The following is a 23200-nucleotide window of genomic DNA, read 5'->3' as shown; positions in this document are numbered from 1 at the left end:
ACACACACACACACACACACACACACACACACACACACACACACACAAAAGAATCCCTGATCTGGATATTTTCCATTTCAGTTACCTGTTCTGTTAAAAACATGGGTGCTGTGACCTTCAGTGTATTATGTGTATATAAACACACACATTTGTATATGTATATATACATATATACATACAATATGATAATGTTTCATTGTGTTGTCTTCAATCATAATAACTTCCCTACTTCTCTCTCTTGATGGTATCTATGTTTGCTGTTACTTATCTGAAATCATGATTGCAACTTCAGATTATTGGATTCTTTAGAAGCATAATGAATTTTATTCTATTCCTTTACATTAAACTAATACGAATTCTTATGCTTTAGTATATTTCGTATAAGCATCAGACTATTGGGTTTTGTTTACTAATCCATTTCTTAACTTCTATTTTGTGGGTAAGTATAAACCATTAACATTCAAGGTTATAATTGTTAAGCTTGGTTTTTTCTTTATCATATTCTTTTATATTGCTTTTTAAAAATTAGCACGGATATACCCTATCTTGCTGATAGCAATCCAATTTTAATCACAGCACTCATATACAGATACATAACCCTAGTCAAATCCTGGGATTCTACTCTTATTGATATAATTGTTTGATTGCTTTTTTTTTTACCCTTTCTCACCCATTCCAAGGAAGAGTATGGTTTAGAAATCACACTACAACCCTACATCATTAATTGACTATTTATGGCACCTAATTTTTTAGATATAATAATAATTCACATCATTCTTTCCCCTTTCAAATATCATTCAAATTCAATAACATTTATAAAGCACTTAGCACAGTGCCTGGCACATAGTAAGCACTATATAAATGTTTATTCCCTTTTAACTCTTCCCTCTTCAGTTTTCCAGATGACTTAATCAATCTAGTAATCATTGATTGTGCTACGTCCCCAGTATACCAATACAAAAATGAGAAGTCCCAGCACTCAAGTAGGTTACATTTTCTTGGATGATACAGCATGCAAACATATAAGTAAATACAAGATAATTTGATGAGGAGGAGAACACTAGCACTTAGGAGAACACTGGCACTCAGGGGAAACAAGAAAGGCTGTTCTTAGTAGATGACACCTAAGCTGAGCTTTCATAGGAGCTGAGGAGTCTACAAGGGAGAGATAAAGATGGAGTATATTCCAGGCGTGGAGACCTAGCTCTGTGTTCTCCTTTTCAACCAGATTCTTGCCTCAAAATTCTGGCCTTTTTATTTCACTGAACCTCCATACAAGATGTAAGGGTTAACTTTCAACCCTCAAAGGCTATCACTTTCTTTCAAGCTATAAACAAGGATTCATCATTTATTAATTACTTATATTCAAGTCTTGTTTACCTTGTTAAGTTTCTGCTGCTTGGTGGATTTGCATAGTAGATGCACTGATTTCTTCAGAAAGAAAAAAAAATGTAATTCTCTGACATCATTGAAGATTTATCTTTTTTCATAAAAGGGTATTCTCAGCTTTAGAGTTTAAGCTATTTTGTTGTACAAGTCAATTTCCCTTGCTTTTACACTGCAAGTCACATTCCAGCCTCATCTTTCATTTTTTCATCCTTGTGGAATAATACTAAATTATTCAAATTAGTGTTCTTTGTTAAGTAATCTAGTGCCTCCCGACTGCTTGCAAGAGTTCCTCTTTGCCATTTAAATTTTGTAACTTGTTAACTACATTTCTCAGTCAATTAAAATTAGGGATCGTTTTTGCTCATCTTATTATAGATTTGCAATTTGCACTCTACCCTCCCTTTCTGGTATTTCTGGGCAATTTCTTAGTGTGATTTGTTAGAATATTATATTCTGACCCTTTGTTTCTTCATATTTTTTTCTGGGAAACAAATTCTTTGATTATCTTACTAATTCATATCCTCTAGCTCTCTTTCTTTGGTTTATAGCTATCTAGAGTCTTCTTCCATTAGTGCTGCTTTTTCTTTTGCTCTATTAATTATTCTTTCAATCTTGAATTGTTTTTGTTCTGATTGAATCAGTCCATTCCTCAAAGAGTTTGATGCTTTATTAAGATTTTCCACTGTCTTTTCTTCACTGTCAATTCTCCTGTTTTTGTAATTTCCCTTCACCACTCTTACTTATATTCTTATATTCTTCACACTCTTACTTATACTCTCATTTTCCTTGTGAGGATTTCTTTGATTTCTCCTATTTTTAATTGCAGTTCTTTCGTTTTATTTGGCATATATATTTCTCTTTTTTAAGGAGATAACACTCAGCCATTCTGCCAGCTATTCCCTGGAACAGAGGGGTCACACATGAACCACAACACTCCCAAGTACAGCCTGAACCAGATTAAAATATAGTTGGGAAATATTTAACAAAATAAATAAAAATACAGTAAAATGTAGATAATATTAATATGTGGCTTGCAGAAGATCTGGATACCAGATCTTCCTTTGTATCTCTTGTTGAGATTCTAAATGATTCAATCCCTCTTAATTCTAGTTCTTTTCCCCTTTTATTTCCTATTTATTCTGTATATAACTGTGTGTACGTAGTTGTTTCCCTGTTTTTTCCCCCGTTAAACTGGGAGTTCCTGGAGAGCAGGGACTGTCTTTTGCCTTTCTCTGTGTCCCTTTAGCACTTAGTACAGTGTCTAGCACAAAGTAGGCTATAAATGCTTATTGACTGACTGAATGACCCTTCCAGTAAGGCAATATAATTATTATTGTTGTAGTCTTATTCCTTCCTTTTGGAGGTTTTTTGTTGTTGTTGCTCTTTCATAGGAAGGAAGGAAACAAGCATTTTTAAGTGCCTACTATGTGCTGGGCATTATGCTAAGTATTTTGCAAATATTATCTCATTTGATTCTCACAACCCTGGGAGGTAGGTGCTATTATTATCCCCATTTTACAATTGAAGAAACTGAGGCAGATAGCGATTAAGTGACTTGCTCAGGATCACGTAACTAGTAGGATTCTGAGGTTAGATTTGAACTCAGATATTCCTGACTCCAGGTCCAGCATTTTATCCACTGCACCACCCAGGTACCTTCATAGTGTTTATTCAGTATATTGAAACTGTTTTTGCTTGTCTGTTTTCTGTCTTTCTGTCATCCTGTGAAGTTTTCCTTGCGAGGATTTCTTTGCTTTCTCCTATTTTTAATTGCAGTTCTTTTGTTTTATTTGGCATTTATATTTCTCTTTTTTAAGGAGATAACACTCAGCCATTCTGCCAGCTATTCCCTGGAACAGAGGGGTCACACATGAACCACAACACTCCCAAGTACAGCCTGAACCAGATTAAAATATAATTGGGAAATATTTAACAAAATAAATAATAATACAGTAAAACATAGATAATATTAATATGTGTCTTGCAAGAATCCTTGTGTATGTTAGTGGCCTCAATTTCTATTTGTGTTTGACAGCATTACCCTAGAATACATTACTAAAGCGATGTTTGTGAACATCATGCAGGGCAGTGACCACTTAGAGCCTTGCACAGGTTATGTCAAATTAATCTTTTTTTCTTTTTTTCAGAGTATAGTTATACTGGTAGATCAAAGGAATGCTATAAATTTAGCATATCTAGATTTTGTCAAAATGTTTGACCAAATTTCTCCTGTAATCCTTATGGTAAAAAGATGGTGATTGTATGGATTACATGTGGCTACAATTAGGTGGGTTTGGGGCTGGTTGAATTATCAGACCCAAAGAGTAGACATTAATGGGGAGAGGTCAGTTTGGAGGGATGCCCTAGAAATGCCCTCGAAATATTTCCTTTACCAGATGCTATTCAAATTTTTTATCAATAAATTATTCAAAGGTGTAGTTGCCATTATTTATCATATTTGCAGATGATATAAAGCTGGAAGAGAAATGAACACTTTGGATGGCAGTCAGGATCCAAAAAGATCCTGACAGGAGAGGGACCTTAGAACACTGATTATCAGGGGTGAGAAGCCCTTTAAAATAGACTGTCAAAGCAGGAAGGGACCTTATATATTTACATATAATTCCATCCCCTCTTGAACTGAGTTCCAGTGACGTAAAGTGATCCCACAAGGAATAATTTCTAGATTCGTGGCAATTCTCCTGATTCCCAGAGCCCAGGATTCTTTCAGCTACAAGATACTGCTGCTAAATGTATTGCACTTTGTGGCATTGCTGAGTAGAATTTTCATTTTAAACTGAAGTGAGCTGAATCTAAATAACCCAAGTCCACACAGAAACTAGAATTTCCCTTTTGTAAATAAAAACATTTCAGTTATTTGACTTGAGGGAAAATTAAGCTTTTAGTGTCGTGTTAACCCAGCATAAGTGAAACTGAACAGAGTACAAGTTCATGGTGAACCAGAAAGCCTATGTCATCATGTCTTCTGTTAGCTGAGCAGAAGCTACAAGGACATGTGACCTCCTTTCTTTGTTGATGTTTTCAGTAAGCTCTGATGATGCTTCAGCTGAAGCACAGGTGTAGGAAGCATGCAGAATCTATCTCTCTGCCTCGTGCCCATGTGCTGGTGGGATTACTTCCCTCAAGCTCCAACCTTTTGGATAAAAGGTAGTGATGAGCTCCTGACAGCCCATGACATCATTCACCTTCTGCCATGCTCCAGGAGTTAGTATTGAAGTCCCATGGTGTGGTTTCCCTGACCACTAGGGCTTAGTCCCTTTTCTCTTCCTCATTTCTCCAGTACAGCTTCTGTGGACTTCAAAATAGCAGTAGAAAGAGCTATACTGCTGTGTTGTGGTTACTGTATTCTGAGGGAATCACTCTGAGTTTCATTTTCCTTGTCTGTAAAGGGGAATAGGTGGTACTACCCACCTCATAGAGTAGTTGTAAGAATGAAATCACCTGCCAAATCCCGTCATTTCTGAGTCCAGAATAGCTTTTGATGGTTCCTCCTCTCCCCTACCACTGTAGCCACCCTAATTTAGGCTTTAGCTCTTCTCACCCAGACTATTGGATTGATCTTTAATTGCCTCTCACCCCATCAATTCCCTTTCCGATCTGTCCTTTATATAGCTGCCAGAGTAATCTTCCTACTGTACGACCCTGTTCATTTTACTTTCAGTGCAAAAACTTCTAGAAGCTCCCATTCAATTAACAAGACTATGAAAACCATAGAAACTACTCCTGTGTGTAGGGCATTTATGGACTGGGTAGCATTCTTTAAGTCATAATTATGATTATTTAGTAGCAGTGTGGTATAGTGGAATGGGCACAAGATTGAGGTCAAGACTTGGGTTTAAGTTTCAGCTTCATGTGACCCTGAGAGTGGAAATCTCTCCTATTTTCTTAGCCTCAGTTTTCTTATCCATAAAATGAGGGGTAATAATTATTGTACTCCTAACCTTATGGGACCATTGTAAGGAAAGTGCTTTGTAAAACTGTAAAGCACTATAGGAAAGTGGATTATGATTATTTTTGTCTGTAAGTCCCAGGCAAAACACTTATGTTGAGAATTCTGTCCCAGACGTTTTCAGCACTGCCCTGCTGGTATGCAGGAGATTGGTCTTCCTCAGGGCTGCCCTGGACTTCCCAGATGACTTTTCCTCAATGGGCAGCGTAGCATAGTGGGAAGATCACTATGTCTAGAATTGGGAACAGGGTCCTTCTTGCCACTTACTGCCTGGATCCATAAGACAGGCAAATTACTTCATCTGCCTGAGTCTCATTTTCCCAATCTATGACATGAGAGGGCTGGACCAAGTGATCTCTAAGTCTAAGTCTATTCTCCATAAACTACCAGCTTTGGACTTATTTACTATTCTTTTCCCTTTGGCATGGAGTAGTAGTTTAAAAAGAATCTTACAAAATGCTTCATCAAGGAATTGTACCATGTGAAGAAAAGAAAGGAAGGTCATGTTAACAAGAATGACCAGCCAAAATGTTCCCCTGGTACCCTCTCCACGCCAGGAGAAAGCAAAGAAAGCCTCCAGGCTCTTGGGTGAACTCCCCTACCCCTTTCTGGTGACTGACAAACTTTTGGAAGGTTTTGGACAGGAGTCGTTTGTACAGGAAGGGCAACATACAGGTTGCCAACGACATTGTTGGAAGGAACTCCTTAATTAATGAGATATAACTTGATTATTTGAAGGAAATGCTTCACACTAAACTATTAATTGCAGATGAGTTATTACCCTTCTGTTAGGTGGAATTTCAAGCATCCTAACAACTCCGTGATGGAGAGTTTTTCTGTGTGGTTTTGTTTTGTTTCTGGGGTGGGGGGAGTGAGCATCACCTGACTTACCACATTGCCAATTCTATGGTTCCAGTAATAACTTTTCATATTTCTGCAAGCACTTCATGGTTACAGAGTGCTTTACATGGACTATCACATTTGGTTTTAACACCTTCCAAATATTTAGATGGAGGAGGGGGCAAGTTACTTAGAGAAGGGAAAGTAACTTCCTCCAAGTCACTCAGCTGGAGCTAGAGCTCAGACCCAAGTCTTCTGCCTTCCAAGTCCAGTGCTCATTCTAGGAAACGATACTGCTGCTCTCACCAATTGCTAACATGCATGCACCATCTCCTTCCCACTTTCCCCTCACTTTTTCTGATGAAGTTTGGTTTTTAATTCTAATCTTAACAGACATCAAATTAAAGTGTGCATATCTGTATACACAGAACAGAAAAGAGAGATTGTATATGAATCTGATTTTTGCCTTTAGTTGTATAAGCACCCTTTCCCAGGTTTGAACCATTATTCTCCCCATCAACAGCAGCATGGTATAATAGAGAGAATACTGGATTTGTTGTTGGAGGACCTGTGTTCAACTACTAACTGCCACTTACTACTTATGTGACCTTGGGCAAGTCCTCTTTCTCTGGGCCTCATTTTCCTCATCTTTAAACTGAAAGGGTTCTATCTAGCTTTAAATTCTATGTTTTTCTGGTTTGTTTTTTTTCTTGCAAACTTCAGCCCCCTTTACCAGCTAGTTTTTCACAGTAAAGTATCAGCTACTGGCAAAAGAAAGTCTTTTCCCTGGTTTCTAGTAGACTTGGAGGGACTGGCATTTCATTTCAGGTTGAGTTCCATCATTGTCCCAAGTTTAGTATCCCCTGGATCTGTTCGAATGCATACACAGTTTCCAGAAATCCTTTTTTTGGGCGGGGGGAGGCGGTGGGGGGAGGAAAGGAACAGTATGATTGCAAATGAAACATCTCTGCATGTTTGCTCTCTCTGAGCACCTTTTGGCCTGTGTGACTTTATCACCCCACCCCCAAAATTCTGTTGACATTGATCTTGAGTCATAGAGTATGCGTCATGCACGGGATCTCTGGCACTGGGCTGGTAATGTCAGGCTGTTGTTCTGGACTGAGAAGGACCAACTCGTCCAGTCCCTTAACCTGAAGACTGCTAGGAAACAATAGCCATTTTATCTGAAAAAACTTTCCCAAGATGAGTGCTTTATTTTCAACTCTGGCAGAGTAGGCACCCAGCTCCTATTTGTAAACTTTCTACCAGGATTGACTAAGCCCCAGAAATACTCTTAAGCTATCAAGACCATTAAGCTAATATGGTGATTGGATTTTATTTTACCAGGAAGGGAGATTTTTATTTCTTCCCCATCAATTTATTAGTGGATAAAATAAACATAGAAACATAGGATTTCAGGACTAGAAGTGAACTTAGAACATAGAATATTAGATCTGGAAAGAATCTTAGAGGTCATCTAGTCCAACCCCCTTGTTTAGCTTATAATGAAACTTGATCTTAAAGCAGGAAAGTGTTTTACTCAAGATCACATAGATAATTGGAAGGTCTGGGCTCTAATCCAGTTCTCCTGACCTTAGTCCCAGTGTTCTTAATACTACATTTCACTGTCTCCTAGTGTTATTCCTAGTAATAATAATAACAACAATAATACTGCTAACATTTCTATATAATTTTCAAGTTTGCAAAAGCTTTGCGTGCATTGTGTCATTTGGCCCTTAGAGCAACTCTGTGAGTTTGGGACTGGAAATGTTGTTACCCTCATTTTACAGATGATAAAACCAAGACTATGAGAGGTTAAATGGCTTGCCCATGGTCATAGTTAGTAAATTTTGGAAGAAAGATTAGAACCCAGATGTCTTCCTTGAATTCAAGTCCAATGCTTTTGACTGTACCAAATTGTCTGCTGTTCTGTACACTTGTATTGTTGACTGAGAATACATCAATTTCCATATTTCTATGGTAGTGGTTTCCAAACCATGCTTATTTTGTGACCGTTCTTCCCTTACTAAAAAGTGAGAGGGACAGAGAGAAGGTTGGATTGCATGATTCTCAGAGTGTGGGAAGGGGAAAAATGTTAATGAGGCTAGAAACACTCCATCTCCCAACTCTATGCTTTCTCACCAGCTTTTTCACATGCATTTTTATTCACATGCCTGAAATGCTATCCTTCTTCATCTTGTCTCCTAGTTTCCCTGGCTTCCTTCAGGTCTCAGCTAAAATCCCACCTTCTTCAAGAAGACCTCCCCATCCCCTTAATGCTGGGGCTTTCACTCTGTTAATTATCTCCAGCATGGTTGTTTGTATGTTTGTCTCCCCCATTAGATTGTGAAGGAACTGTTTTTTATGTTCTTTGTATCCTCAGCACTTAGCGCAATGCCTGGCACACAATAGGCACTTAATAAATGTTTGACTTGACTTAAAAGATATATTGGAGCCAGATTTTGTCTGGCTTTAAAAACTTAACAGAGGACTTTATATTGTATTTTATTTTAGGCAATAGGAAGCCATTGGTGCTGATTGACTAGGGCAGACCTGCACAACTTGTGAACTTCTTCAGCTGCAGATAGGTTAGACCAAAGACAGACTGACAATGGTTGGTCGCTACAGGTCACGTGACAAACAGGAGAGTCTACAGTGGCAATGTTACATTTTTCACTGGCCACTGGAAATCTGTTGGCCAGCCGAAAGTGGGCTGTATGTTGTTCAGACCTGGACTAGGGAAATCACATGGATGGATATACACATAAAGAGAGTTTTTTAAGCAGAGTTGTGTAAGGTAGTTTGGAGAAGGGAGAGACTTGAGACAGGGAGACCAGTTGGGAGACTGGTAAAGTAATCTAGGTGAGGGCCTAAGGTGGTAAAAGAAGAGGTGGAATGCAGGAGATATTGTCAACGTAGAAATGACAGGATTTGGCAACTGATTAGATATGTGGGGTGAGAAAGGGAGGAGATGAGAATGATGCTAAATTTATAAACCTGAGAACCTGGAAAAATGGCAGTGCTTTTTACAAAGAAGTCTGGAAGAAAGGAAGGTTAAGGAAGAAAGATATTAAGGTCAATTTTGTACATGTTAAATTTGATATGTCTCTGGGACATCCACTTGGAAAAACCCAGTAGGCTGTTGCAGGTGTTGCAGGACTAAAGCTTGAGGGAGAAATCAGGGCTGCATACATGTGTGTCTGTGAGTTGTCTGCATAGAGATGTTGGGTAAAGCCATAGAAGCTGATGAGGTCACCAAGAGAAGGTGTAGGGGTAGAAGAGAAGGAGACCTAGGACAGAACCTTGGAAAATATCCACAGTTAGGAGGCATGATCTAAGGAATGAGTCAATAAGGAAGCTGAGAAGTGGTCAGACAGGTAGGAAACCAGAGAAACAGGAAAGAGTAGTGCTATAAAAACCCAGGAGAGAATATCCATAAGGAGAGGATGATCAGCAGTGTCAAAGGTGGCAGAGAGGTCTGGAAGGATTCAGATCAAAAACTACCATCAGAGTTGGCAATTAAGGCTTCATTGCTAACTTTGGAGGGATCAGTTTCAGTTGATTGATTAGGTCAGAAGCTAGATTACCAAGAGTTGAGGAATGAGTAAAAGAAAGGAAATGGAGGCAGTGGGCATAAATAGCTTTTTCATGGAGTTTGACTAAGAAAGGGAGGAGAGCTATGGATAATAGCTTTAGAAGATAATAGAATGTAGTGACAGTTTTTTAGATGGGATAGACTTGGACGTCCTTGAAGGTAAGAGGGAAAAAAACGAGTAGATAGGGATAGGTTTGAAGATTAGAGAAGAGGAAATGATTGAGGATGCAACCTAGTGGAGGAGATGGAAGGGGATGAGATCAGATACACATGCGGGGGGGGTTGGTCTTGGTAACAAGGGCCTCCTCTTTGTCAGAAACTGGGGGAAAGGAAGAAAAAACGGAAGATGGTGTCAAGGGACTTTGAACTGAAGAGAAGAGGGAAGAAGGTGCTTCTGTTGGGCCTCAGTTTTCTCATATAAGTGAGACAAAGTCCTCAGCTGAGATATTGAGGAGAGGGGTGGTATGAGATTTGAGAAGACACAGTATGGAATAGCTTCTGATAAGAAATCAATGTGGGGGGGGAGAGCAGTGAAGAATATAAGGATTGACATGGTTAAAAAAGGTTCTAATTAAGGTTGGATAACATGAATTTGTACTGTACCCATTTGCCATAGACATTCAGCTAATGTTTAGATTCATAGGAAATTGATTGAAAACAATCATATGGCCCTAAAGTTGGCTTCTTATTGACCTAGAATTGATTTTCTAATGTGTCCTATAGTATCTAACCCAAGACAATTTGATCATTTATCTCTCTTAGCAGAATGAATATAAAATAACCAATATCCATTTATATTCTTAATTTTTGTATCTTAAATATGTTTCATACCAGTACCTTTTATGGATAACTGGATAAAATCAGGAAGTTTAAAGAAAACAAGCAAAAGGGCTAATAACCAAGACTCTGGCCATTAAAAAATTCATGAATCTAATTCAGATGCAGAAGATATGCATGTATGATTCCAGCAATCTCTTCTCTAGGTTAAAAATCCCCCGTTCTTTCAACCAATCCTCATGTGACATGATTTTCAGGTCCCTTCACCATCCTGACTGCTCTCTCGCGGCTATGCTGTTGCTTGTCAGTGTCCTTCCTAAAATAGGGTGCCAAAACTGACTACGACAGGCAGAACGTGATTTGTTCAGGGCAGAGGACAATTAGATATCAATTAGACGTCCCTTGTTCCGAGATCTATGATTCTTGGAATGCCACTCCCAAATTACATTTGCTTTTTTAGCTACTGGATCACATTGGTATGTGAAGCCGTATCTCCTCTGTTTGTCAACACTCTCATACTTGTCACTAAATATGGTGAGTTGCTTGTAATATTATTAATTTGAATAAAATTCCTCAAAAAAAGTTATTGTTTAAAAACATACTTATTTGTAATTACAATTTTTTAAAAATAACAACTGAAAACTGAACATAGTATTAAACAATCTTAGCCATGAGAATGTACTTCCTTTGCTTCTTTGCAGAGGTGGGGTATTATAGGTAAGGAACTTTGCATATACTGTCAGTGTTGGTTGATATGTGGGTTAGCTTTGCTGAACTGCCTTCTTATTTTTTACTATAAGAGATGGCTGTCTTAGGGGTAGGGGGAGTAGGTGGATAAATTGAGAAACGAAGGTAATATAAAATCAAAAGATACTAATAAAATTTTTAAAAAATATTTATTATTTTTAACTGAAAAATGTTTTTGAAAAATGCCCAGAATTCCACAAAAATTCTGTGAGAAGTAAAGGGTTCTATTAAAGTTTCATTTAAAGTAAAAGGCTCTATGACCACACAAAGACCAACCCACCAAGCCCAGAATCTATGCATGCCAATATAACCACTGTTCTTGGGGGTATCAGGGACAAAGACAGGACCCAGAATTTGAAATCAGGAGACAAGAGTACAAGTCACAACTGTCATTTTTTACTTTATAAATGAATGACTATTTGAGCATTGAGTTGCCTGTGCCAAGCACTATGCTAAGGGTTAGGGAGATATATACAAAAGTGAAGGCAGTCCCTGCCCTTAAGGAACTTATATTGTAATAAGGCGAAGTAACACCTGTAGGGGAGTGGTAGCCAAGGAAGGATATTTTTGGCTTGGGAAGCTATAGGGGAATAGTTTAGTATAACCTTTTCATATCCTACAATGATAGTACTGGTTTGATTATGATTCTAGAACTACAAGGGAAGGGGGGAAGGATAATCTAGAGGAGGTTATTCTAGCTAGGAATAAAGTGAAGAACCCCTCCCCTCTAGATAAAACAGACCACATATAGCACTCTATCAGTCAAGAAGGGGCGGGGTAGGGGCACATTTTGCACATTAAAAGACCTTATTAAGGCAGGAGGGCAAGTCTGTCAATCTCCCTGAACCTTCATCTGTTTCTCCACCTGTAAAATGGGGACAAATAATGCTTACTGTTCCTCACTGGGTTGCTGTGAGCAAAGTGCTTTGTAAAACTTAAAGCACTATAAAAATGGGAGCTATGATTATGATAATCACCTAAACACTAAAGTCTGAACACCAATAACTTAAATTTTTTTCAATTGACAAGCATTTATTTTCTCTCCTCGCCTCCCCCCCTCATTGAAAAAAAGAAAAAAAACAAAAAACCTTAGTAAGAACGAGTCTGTCAAACAAAACAAATTCCTGCATTGGTCATGTAAAAATCTATTGCTTATTCTTCATCCTGAGTCTCTCACCTCTCTATCAAGAAATAGGTCACATTTTTCATCATTAATCTTCTGGAATCATGGTTAGTCATTACAGTGATCAGAAAGTTATTTGTCTTTACTATGTTGTTATTATAAAAATTGTTCTCCTGGTTCTTCTTATCTTACTCAAGATCCATGTATCATAGAGTGCTCTTACTCCTCACCTGTGCCTCGCAGAGCTCCTAACCCCTTTCAAAGCTCCTGTTGTTCAGTCATTTAGCCAGCTCTACGTGGACTTTGGTCCATGGAGTTTTCTTGGGAAAGATACTGAAGTGATTTGCTATTTCCTTCTCCAGTGTGCCCCCATTTTTCAGATGAGGAACTGAGGCAAATAGGGATTGTGGCTTGCCCAGGGACTCACAGCTAGTAAGTGTCTGAGGCCAGATTTGAACTTAGGTCTTCCTGTCTCCAGACCCAGAGCTCTATCCACTGTACCACCAGCTGCCCCAAGACCTTTTAGGAGTAAGTAGGTCTTTCTGAATCTAGTGAGATACTACTACCTATTGGTTGGGACTGTTCCCATGCTCCCTTTAAACTGATCTTACTCTAGTCTTTCTCCTGCCCTCTTCCCCTTGCCTGGGATTCTTCCTTCCCTCTCTCTTCTCCCTTCTCCTATTGGGAGAACATGCAAGAAGCTGCGTGACTTCGGTTTAAAAAGGAAAAAAGGAGTCAGGCCCTCAGCCACAGGTTAAGCAGAGTTTTGCCAGCGTTTCTGGTTCCACTCTTAATTTCTTCCTGTCGTTTTTTTTTTCTTTCTCTTTTTTTTAAGCACTTCACCCCCATAAATCCTTAGCTAACCTCTTGAACTTGTGCCAAGCCAACGTGACTGGGCTTCCTGTGTAACGGGAAGAAGAAAAAAAGAATGAGAAGAGCATTGACCTCAGCTTCCCTTCCCCTGTCCCTGCTCAAAAGGGATCCTGTTGCCCAGTGTCGATCCGGGGGTTGCAGGTCTTCACATGATTTGACAGTCATCCATCCCACACTTGGGAGCTCAGGCGATAAACAGCAGCACACACACAGCCTCGAAGGCTGGATAGTCACAGGCTGGCCTTTTCTTGTTGCCGCATAATTGCTTTTAATGGGCCCAATCTGTGCCAAGTAGTCATCGGCTGCCTTTCGGCCTTCATTGTGAGGAGGTTTCCGAAACAAGCCTTTTCATTCTTGTAGCTCCGTGGCACAGATTGGAAGCCCGAGGTCTGACTATTCACTGCATGTCTATTTTTGAGTTTTTGTGGGCACCTTATTCATTCCCCTCTCTCAAGCCTCTTTCCAAATATATCCACAATGGGAACAAATTTAGCATTTGTATGAAGAAATGGGAGGAGGATAGTAATGGTCACAAGATGTTATTTTCTTGTTACTACATTTGAATTTTTTATTTTTGCACATTAAAAGACCTTATTAAGGTTTTTATTACAAATTCAGTCCTAGCAAAAGGTCACAGATGTATTCATAATGGCCTGGACATATTTGCTGAGGTCCCTTTCAGCACTGACATTCTCTGTTTTATGTTGAAAGGTCTTGTGCAGCTCCATAATTTTATATTCTATATTCTAAAATCCCTTCCAGTTCTCCTCTTTTAGGTTCTGTGTTCTAAGGTCCCTTCTAACTCCAATATTCTTATGTTCAGCATTCTGAGGTCCCTTGCAACTCTGCTGTTTTATGTTCTGTGGCCCCTTCCAACTCAGGCTCTTAACCTATTTCTTCATGCATCAAAGGGGATAATAAACATTATACCACTTTACCTTACAGGGTTGTTCAAAAGCAAGTGCTTTACAAACCTTAATGTGTCACAAAGTTGTAAGGTAGTGTTGATAAGCGTTCTCAGGTCTCTTTTAGTTCTAACATATGATTCAGTGATTTTATTTGGCCAGTATTCTGTAGAATCCATTCATTCAGAACATCCTAATGGAGTCCCTACTAGGTATATGATACTATGGTAGGCATTTTGGAGAATACAAAAGAAGATATGGCCCTGCCCATTGTCGTCATCATCATCATCATAGTAATAACATTTTTATGGTGCTTTAAGGTCTGCAAAATGCTTTACAGATATCTCATTGGATCCTCATAACAACCCTGGGAGATAGGTGCAGTTATTGTCCCCATTTTACAGATGAGGAAACTGAGGCACAAAGAGGTGAGACTTGCCCAGGGTCCCACACATAGTATCTAAGACAAGATTTCAACTCAGGTCTTCCTGACTCTTTACGACTAGCATTTTACCTACTGCTCTATTCTAGAAATTCATTGTAGTTGGAGAAACAAAAATAATCACAGCCACAGCTCTTAATTCACTGTTGCTTTAAGTCATAGTCACAATCCTGGCTCTGATCTCTGCTGTAGGGAGAGACTGAGGTTGGAGGATCTCTTGAGCTCAGGAGTTCTCAGAAGCAGTAAGCTGTACCCAAGTGGATATCCACACCAAGTTCAGCATGAATGTCATGATCCCCTAGGAGGAGAGGACCCACCAGATTGCTAAAGGAGGGGCAGAGTGGGCCACGTCAAAGACAGCAGGTCAAAGCTCCCATGCCAATTATTAGTGAGATTGGGCCTGTGAGTAACTGCCTTTGAACTTCCAGCCTAAGTGATATGGGCACACCCTGTATTTAAAAAAAAAAAATTGCAATAATTCTGTGAACTAAGTAGTACAAAGCTTATTATCTCCTTTAAGAGACAAGGAAACTGAGGTTCAGAAGGGTAAGCTCCATTTATGTGGATTTGATTACTTTCTAATCTGTTAAGTCACAAGCAAGAAATCAATGATCAGCTAGAGAACTGGTTTCTAGAAACTTCCAGACATAGAAGAACCAGATATAGGTGGGGAGTGGGGACGGGGTGAAGAAGGGATCCAGAAAAAGGGCACAGAGCAAAAGGGAGAACAGGAGTAACAGGTAAAAGGGGACAGGAATAAGGGAGCGAACATGGGGAACAGACAACATGTGGGACAGAGAGAGCCTAGGCCAGAAAAAACAGACTTTTTTACAGATCCCTGGACTGAGGTCAAATATAAGATTTTACTTGTTTGTCTATTAAATTTAATCTTGTCAAACTCATAGGATCATCGATGTAGAGCTCAAGAAGACCTTAGAGATCGTCCAACCTCTCAATTCTATAGATGAGGAAATTGGGGTTCAGTGAAGTCACGTGACTTTCCTGGGAAGTCAGTGGCACAGTTGGAATTGAACTCTGGCCCTGGGACTCCAGTCTGTGATCCTTCTGCTATATGCAGCCACCTTTTCCAGCCTGCCAAGATCTTTTTTGATCCTCACTCAATTGTCCTATTCATATTCCTCCAAGCTTTGTAATCTGCATCTTTTATAAGAAAATGTTCTATGCCATGGACCAAATCACTGATAAGAATGTTAAATAGTATAGGGCTAAGAACAGACCTTTGGAGTCATCAGTTGGGTACCTCTTTCCCAAATGCCACTGAACCATTCATTACTACTACTTTGGAGAATGACTGTTCCACCATTTCCTAATCCACCTAATTGCCCTACTGTCCAGCTCAGATCTCGCCATCTTTTCCAAAAGACTAGCAAGAGATCTTTGTCAAAGGCTTTGCTAAAATCTACTATATCTCCATGGCATTCCCCTGAACCACCAGTCTAGTAATCCTGGGACATAAGGTTAGTTGGGCATGAACTGTTGCTTAGGAAGCCATGGAAGTGATTTCTGATCACTGCTTCCTTTTCTAGATGTTCACTGCACATCCCTATAATTAACATGTTGTAGAATTTTGCCAAGAATTCCAAGTCCAGCATACAGACTCCTGCATGAAGTTTACATGTATGTATGGGATGCTCATAACAGCTATGTGGCAGCAGAGAATAAGAAATTTGGAAGGGGCCTTAGAGATCATAGAGTTCCACCCACATATGACAAGGAGGAAAAACAGAGATCCCCAAGGTATTTGAACCCAGTTCTTCTTATTCCAAAGTCACTGCTTTTACTACTAAAGTACAGTCTAGCCAAACCCATTGATTTTACAGAAGAGGAAACTGTGGCACTTAGCAGTTTATTAAGTCATATACAACTCTTGAGCTACTCCCTGTCCCCAAAGAAAAATTATCCTTCTGTCCTAAAGACATTCACTCTTACTTCCTTTTCACTTTTGCAATAATCTCCAGCCAAACAATGAAAAAACATTCTATTTTAGACATAGACAAATGACTCAGTAGATTCTACTCAGTTACTGACCCAGCAGCCCCACAGAAATTCACTGCCCATCCCCCGACTTGCAACTAGAGCTGCCCAGTTTGTACCGAGGAAGGTTTAAAAACAAGTTAGGAAGATGCAAAACATATTAGGCAGAAGTACTAAGGACTCGTGACTGGGAAGAGGAGGGTAGGTGGAGAAAGAGAGGATAGTCTGCAGGGCTGAGATGCCAAGGAGCCGGCTGGACCACCTGGCCATTGCAATGTCTAGGCAAAGGTATCTCTTTCTAAAACGACAACGAGTATTGTTTTGGTGAGTGTCTGAACTCTTCATAGGATGAAAGGCTAAGAAGGACTAGGGATCATTTAGTATAATGCCCTCTTTTACAGTTGAGGGAACTAGGCCCTAGAGCTGTCCATCAAAACCAAATCCAGGGTTCTTTCTGCCACATTAAAATTATATTGCCTTAGGGGGCGCTAGAGGGCTCAGTGGATAGAACACTGGCCCTGGAGTCAGGAGGGCCTGAGTTCAAATTTGGTCTCAGACCAGATACTTGACACTTACTAGCTGTGTGACCCTAGGCAAGTCACTTAACCCTAATTGCCTTGCAAGAAAAACAAAACAAAACAAAACAAAAAAAACAAACCTTGTGATGGAAAATGCTATCCACATCCAAAGAGACAACTATGGAAGTTGAATTGCTATTTTTCTTCTCTTCTGTTAAGTTTTGTTTCCTCTTTCTGATGGTTCCTCCTATTGGTTTTAATTTCTACTTACAACATAACTAATGTGAAAATATGTTTAATATGAATGTAAATGTATAGCTTATATCAGATTGTGTGCCGTCTTGGGGAGGATGGTGGGGAGGAAGGGGGAGAAAAATTTTAAACTCAAAAGCATATGGAAGTGATTGTTGATAAATCAAAATAAATTAATAAAAAATTTTAAAAAAACTATATTGCCTTAGAGGCTCCTTGTCCTACCTTCTATCAGTCAGTCAATTTTAAACAAGCAACAGGCATTTATTAAGTAACTATTATATGCCAGATGTTATGCTGAGGATATAAGTATAAAGAGTGAAACAATCCCTGCTGGAAAGAAGAGCACATTCTAATGGGGAAGACAAGTACAGGTGTTGTATGTCTACACATATATATGTTCTTGTTGTTCAGTTGCTTCAGTCACGCCTGACTCTTTGTGACCCCATTTGGGGTTTTGTTGGCAAAGATACTGGAGTGGTTTGACATTTCCTTCTCCAGCTCATTTTACAGATGAGGAAACTGAGGCACACAGGTGAAGTGACTTGGCCAAGGTCATAAAGGTAGTAAGTATCTGAGGCCAGAATTTAATTCAGGAAGATGACTCCAGGCTGGGCATTCAATCTACTGTACCACCCAGCTCTCACACACACACACACACACACACACACACACACACACACAGCGTAAGTATAAAGTCAATAAGTACAAATATATACAGAGTAATTAAATATGTTCATGTTGTCTTGACAGGCTAGAATATGAGGCTGAATTGGGAGGCTGGATGGTATAATGGAAAGACCACAGACTTTGGAATCACAGGGCAAGTTACTTAACATTGCTGGACCCCAATTTCTTCATCTGTAACATTGAGAAGATTGATAGTGGAACTTCCTTTAGTGTATGGGTTCCTTCCAACTCACAAATACTGTGATTCTTTGAATAACCCAACTTTAGAGTTTTACAAGAGCTTTCCTCCCAATAACCTTAGGAGGTGGAGAGTGTTAATCTATCCCTACAGAGTCAAGAAACAGAAAAAGGAACTTGCTCAGGATCCATGGCATGGGTTTAGTACCAGGAGAGGAAGAGGCCTTAGAATCAGGTCTTCTGATGCCCAAGAGAGCACTTGTCACTACACCACCATTCAATGGCTTCTGTAATGGCTAAATCTGAGTAGCAGGGCCTAAATTGCATTGTTATAGAGCTTTAAAAAGATCAATTATAATTTTAAGAACCAAGATACATTCTTTCTTATTAACATATACTCTTTAGTACATTAAGTCCCACTTTAACCTTCTAGATGCCTCCACTGCTTAATGACTCACAGTCTCAGGAGGGAGATGAGATTAGCAAACCTTTCAAGAACTATAAACATGTGAGCCTGTCAGTCAAGTCTAGATTTTAAGGAATAGAATCATAGACACATGTGCAACTTGAGCTAACTTTATTGAGAGAATTCAAAGCAGTGGTGGAACTCACATAAAGAGAATAGAAGGAGAGATGTATGTGCACTTCATCAGCACCCTTGGGTCCCAATTTTGGTCTGACTCTGCAAAATAAAGCCACTGGAAGGATCACTCTTAGAGGTACCAGGCAGTCTTTCTGTAATATTAAAAATCAGGTCCAGTGAGGCAGCTAAGAGTAAGAATGGTGGACTTGGAATCGAGAAGACCTGAGTTCAAGGCCCACATCAGCTACTTGTTAGCTGTGGGATGCTGGGGAAGTCCCTTAACTTCTGTCTGCCTTGATTTTAAAATGAGGATAACAATAACGTCTACCTCCCGGGATTGTTGGGAGGACCCAGTGAGATAATATGAACAATGCTTTGCAAACCTTAAAGTGCTATATAAATTCTATCTGCTTTATTTTTTTTAAGTCAGGTGGAAAGTCAGGATCTTGCTTAGCTCTAAGACTGAGCAGTCTGTAGTTCAAAGGCTGAGTCTGAATAGCATCAGAAGGCCCATTGAGTACAACAAGGCTTGTAGTGACTGGCCTAGACACAACATGGCTGCTACCTGTTTCTCCTGATGTTCTCTTATGTGAAACACCTCCCCCCCCTCACCCTGCTCCAGCCAGTTCAGTCTACTTATTAATATTGTTGTCAACATGGCAAGGTGGGAAGAGTCATGGATGTCGAGCCAGAGCACCTGGATTAAAGTGCTAGAGTTACTACCTACTGTCTATATGACCTTGGACAGGTCACTTCATCTGTCCCTGCTTCCAAGTTCCTCATCTGTTTAAAAAAAAAAAAGCCCCATCTAGTTTTAAATCTATAATCCTGTGAAGACTCAGAAAAGATATGTTCAAAAGATATTCTTAAATCTGTTGGAGACAGCCTAGGACCAAGAGTCTGGAATATCAAGGCCTCCAGCCTATCAACCTGGGAAGCAAACCCTGTGGAAATGCAGCCTGGTAGCTGCTCCAGCCACAGCTACTGAAGACCCAGAAAGAAAGGTCTTGTCACCCCAGTCCTTGGCACTGTCATATGGTTCAACATCAGAAACTGACAGGATTTAATCAGTGGAAATTACCTGAAAGAAGAGAATATCTGCTTTGCTGCTGTGCCATAAAGACTAGGGGACTTTTCCATCTGACTTGAGATGAATCCTTCCATATGTGTTGTGTCCTCCATTAGAATGTAAGCTCCTTGAGGTCAGGAACTGTTTGACTTTTGTCTTTGTACCCTCAGCTTGGCACCAGGCTTTGCACATAGTAAGCACTTAATAAATGCTTTATTCATTTATTTTCATTCATTCAAGATGGACAGTAAGCCTGTGGAGCTCAAACTTATAGTCTGTTTATAAACATTGCATGAGAGAGAGAAAGGTAGGTTGTTAGAAACCCCTGGAACTGTTTTACATCTTCCTCCAAAACACATTTTGTGCTTTAATTTTAGGTGGGGGAAACAGGATTAGTCTTGCTTGAACAAGAACTGTACAATTGGGCCAATTGCTCTAGATTTATGTGGATTTATTTTTCTGTTGGCCTTGGATCTTTTTATACCTATAAAAAGTACCCAGTGTGATTGTTCATGGTGTTCCCCTTTGTGCCTGCTCGCCAAAGATGAGCTTGAGCTAAAGACAAGCACAGTTATGGCGAAATGAATCTACCAACAGGGACATGTACAAAAAGTCATTTCTAAACACCAGGCAAGTGTCCAGCACTATCAAAGTGAGAGCTTCATTCACTGTGAGCTAGAGTTGGGAAATCTGTCCCTGAAAATGAATTTTACAAAGAAGTCATAAGGACTAAAGTCTACCCTAGAACCTTAAGAAGAGTGAGGCAATCAGTGAAAACAGGACCTCCACAAGGCAGACTGGAAAGCAAATGGAGTTCTTTAGGACCACTAGAAGGGAAGAGAAAAAAAGGACAAGCTGAATTTATATGCATTCCTGCCATGAGAAGCACCCTTGATCTGGAGTCGGAGTTCAAATCCTGCCTTTGGCACTCACTGCCTCTGTGTCCTTAGGGCCTCAGTTCTTTTATCTGTACAATGAGGGGGTTAGACTAGATGATCTCCAAGGTCCCTTCTAGCTCTCAGTGTACGATCTTATGTCCTATGGCCATAACTTAGTGTAGTGTAGATCCCACTGGATTTGGAGTCAGGAGAAATCTGGGTTTGAGTCCCACCTTGGTGATTTTTAGGGATGCGACCATAAACATGCCACATATTTGTAAAGTGAGGATAATAATGCCTGTAGTACCTACCTCTAAGAGTTGTGAGGATCAAATGAGATCATGGATGTAAGCTGCTTTGCAAGTTGTATAGCGCGTTCATTCACTCATTCATTCAGTAAGGATTTATTAAGCTCCTACTATGTGTCAGGCACTGTGCTGGGTATTGGGACTACAGATATAAAATTGGGAAAAGTTCTTGCCTTTAAGGAGCTTACATTTTATTGGGGGCAGGGGTGGGGTTAGAATTATTATTGGTGTAATGGCAAGTGCTCTCATACATATGAGTAAATGAGCAAGGGGGCAGTGCCAGAGAGCCTCCTTGTAAAGGCCTGTAAGGTAGGAGATGAAATGTTATGTTTGGAGCGTAGCAAATGGGCAAGTTTGGCCAGAATGCAGAGTGCATCCATGGAAAAGAATGGTGTGCAGTAAACCTGAACAAGGAGGCTAGAGCCAGATTGCGGAGGGCTCGAGACAGCTCGGTGGGTCATCTCCACCAGTGGAATGTGGGTTCCTTCTTGCCTCAGTCCTTAGCACAAGCCTGGCATATATTAAGTGCTTAAGAGGTGTTTAAATTTTCTGTCTGTCTACCTACCTCCATTATCTGTCCTCCTGTAATTTCTAGGAGCAGTGACTTGTCTTGGATTGCCAGCGTGAACTCCTGCACATCCGTAAACAAATACACTAACTCGGCCATTTATTCATTCCTTCTTTCTTAGCCTGTTGTTGGCCGGTTTCATGCAGATGGTGCCGGTGGAGAGCCTTTTGATTCCATTCATGGATCTTACCTGTTTCACAGGCACCATCTGGAGATCACGCAGTCCATGTTTTCTTGCCTGGAGGAAATAAAGGTATTTGTAGATACTGCCTTTATCCATTAATTCACTTTGACGTCTGGATTCAGTCTCAACGCCTTCCTTCTCTATTTTTTCCTCCGTGTACATTAAGAATGTTATACTTATTGAATCCAAATGATATTTTTCTATCAGAAGAGAAAGATTCCACAAGATGAGTGAGCTATTTAAAGTGTTTTTCATATAGTTCAGTATCATCCATGTATGTTGGATGATTTATTACTATCATCATCATTATTATTATTAGAACAACATTAGACTGGGACTGGATCAGGTGACTTGTGCTTTCTTTTCCATTCATCTTACTCCACTTTTTACGATCTAATAACATGGTCAGGTCTTCCTCATCGGTGTATTTTATGACCCTAGGCAAGTGACTCTCTGACCTTCAGTTTCTTCTTCTATTAGATAGGAATAATAACACTCACACTAACTATCTTGCAGGGTTATCTTAAGGAAAACACCTTATAAATCTAAAAATGCTGTATAATGGTTAATTGTTAGTATGAGTCTTCAGTATTTCAAAAGAACTGTGATCCTATCAATGTGGATACTCCCTCCATAGACCCATATCCCAAACACCTCTACATCTATTCTACTGAGTGTCGGATGAATTGTTGTACCACCACCACCACCCCCTTCCCCCACCCCGGCCAAAAAAAATCATCCCCAGCTGGGTGACAAACTTTCCTCCAACACTAGAGTGTTTGTTTGTTTGTTTGTTTGTTTGTTTTTAATGAAAGTCAATCTTCTACCGTTCCTGTTCAAAACCTTTTTAAACGCAAGAGTTTTTGCTCTGTGCTACAGTCCTTTAGAACCCAGGGTCAACTCGGCACTCCAGACTTTAGTGAAGCGTATTTGAATTAATAATTAGTAGACACTTACTGAATGAAGAACTGTACTTTTAAGGCTATCTGCAGTGTTTGAGTGTTTTCTGTGAGCCCAAACCAGTAACAGGCATTGTAGGGGATATGAAACAGCCATAAAAGGTTCCCTTTCTGCCCTTACGTGATTAGTGGGGCAGACAACCCACACACATTCCCTGAAACAGGTAGAAGGGAATGTAAAACAACTATTGGAAATGCTTCTAGCTTATCCTCATTGCATATAATACTTGCTGATGGTTTTTCGTAGATGCTACTTATCGTTTTAAGTAAGACTCCATTTATTCCTATACTCTCCAGTGTTTTTAATAGAAATGGGTGTTGTGTTTTGTCAAAAGCTTTTTCTGCATCTGTTGACATA

General features: G+C 39.7%; 1 protein-coding gene across 4 annotated transcripts in view; it reads left to right on the top strand.

Annotated features, from left to right (window-relative positions):
• Positions 1-23200, top strand: part of GNG7 (G protein subunit gamma 7) — a 373686-nt gene that overhangs the window by 263881 nt on the left and 86605 nt on the right. The window contains exon 1 of one of the 4 annotated variants that reach the window (XM_027853089.1): positions 21850-21952. The exons of the other annotated variants lie outside the window; for them this stretch is intronic. The gene's annotated coding sequence lies outside the window, so the exon portion shown is untranslated. Of the gene's footprint in view, positions 1-21849; positions 21953-23200 lie in introns of those variants that run through there. 4 annotated transcript variants of the gene reach the window in all.

This window comes from Vombatus ursinus, unplaced genomic scaffold (assembly GCF_900497805.2).
Source record: "Vombatus ursinus unplaced genomic scaffold, bare-nosed wombat genome assembly UNPS02009918.1, whole genome shotgun sequence".
Lineage (NCBI taxonomy): Eukaryota > Metazoa > Chordata > Mammalia > Diprotodontia > Vombatidae > Vombatus > Vombatus ursinus.
Note: the sequence above shows the minus strand (reverse complement) of the source record. Positions and strands in the feature narration are given on the sequence as shown.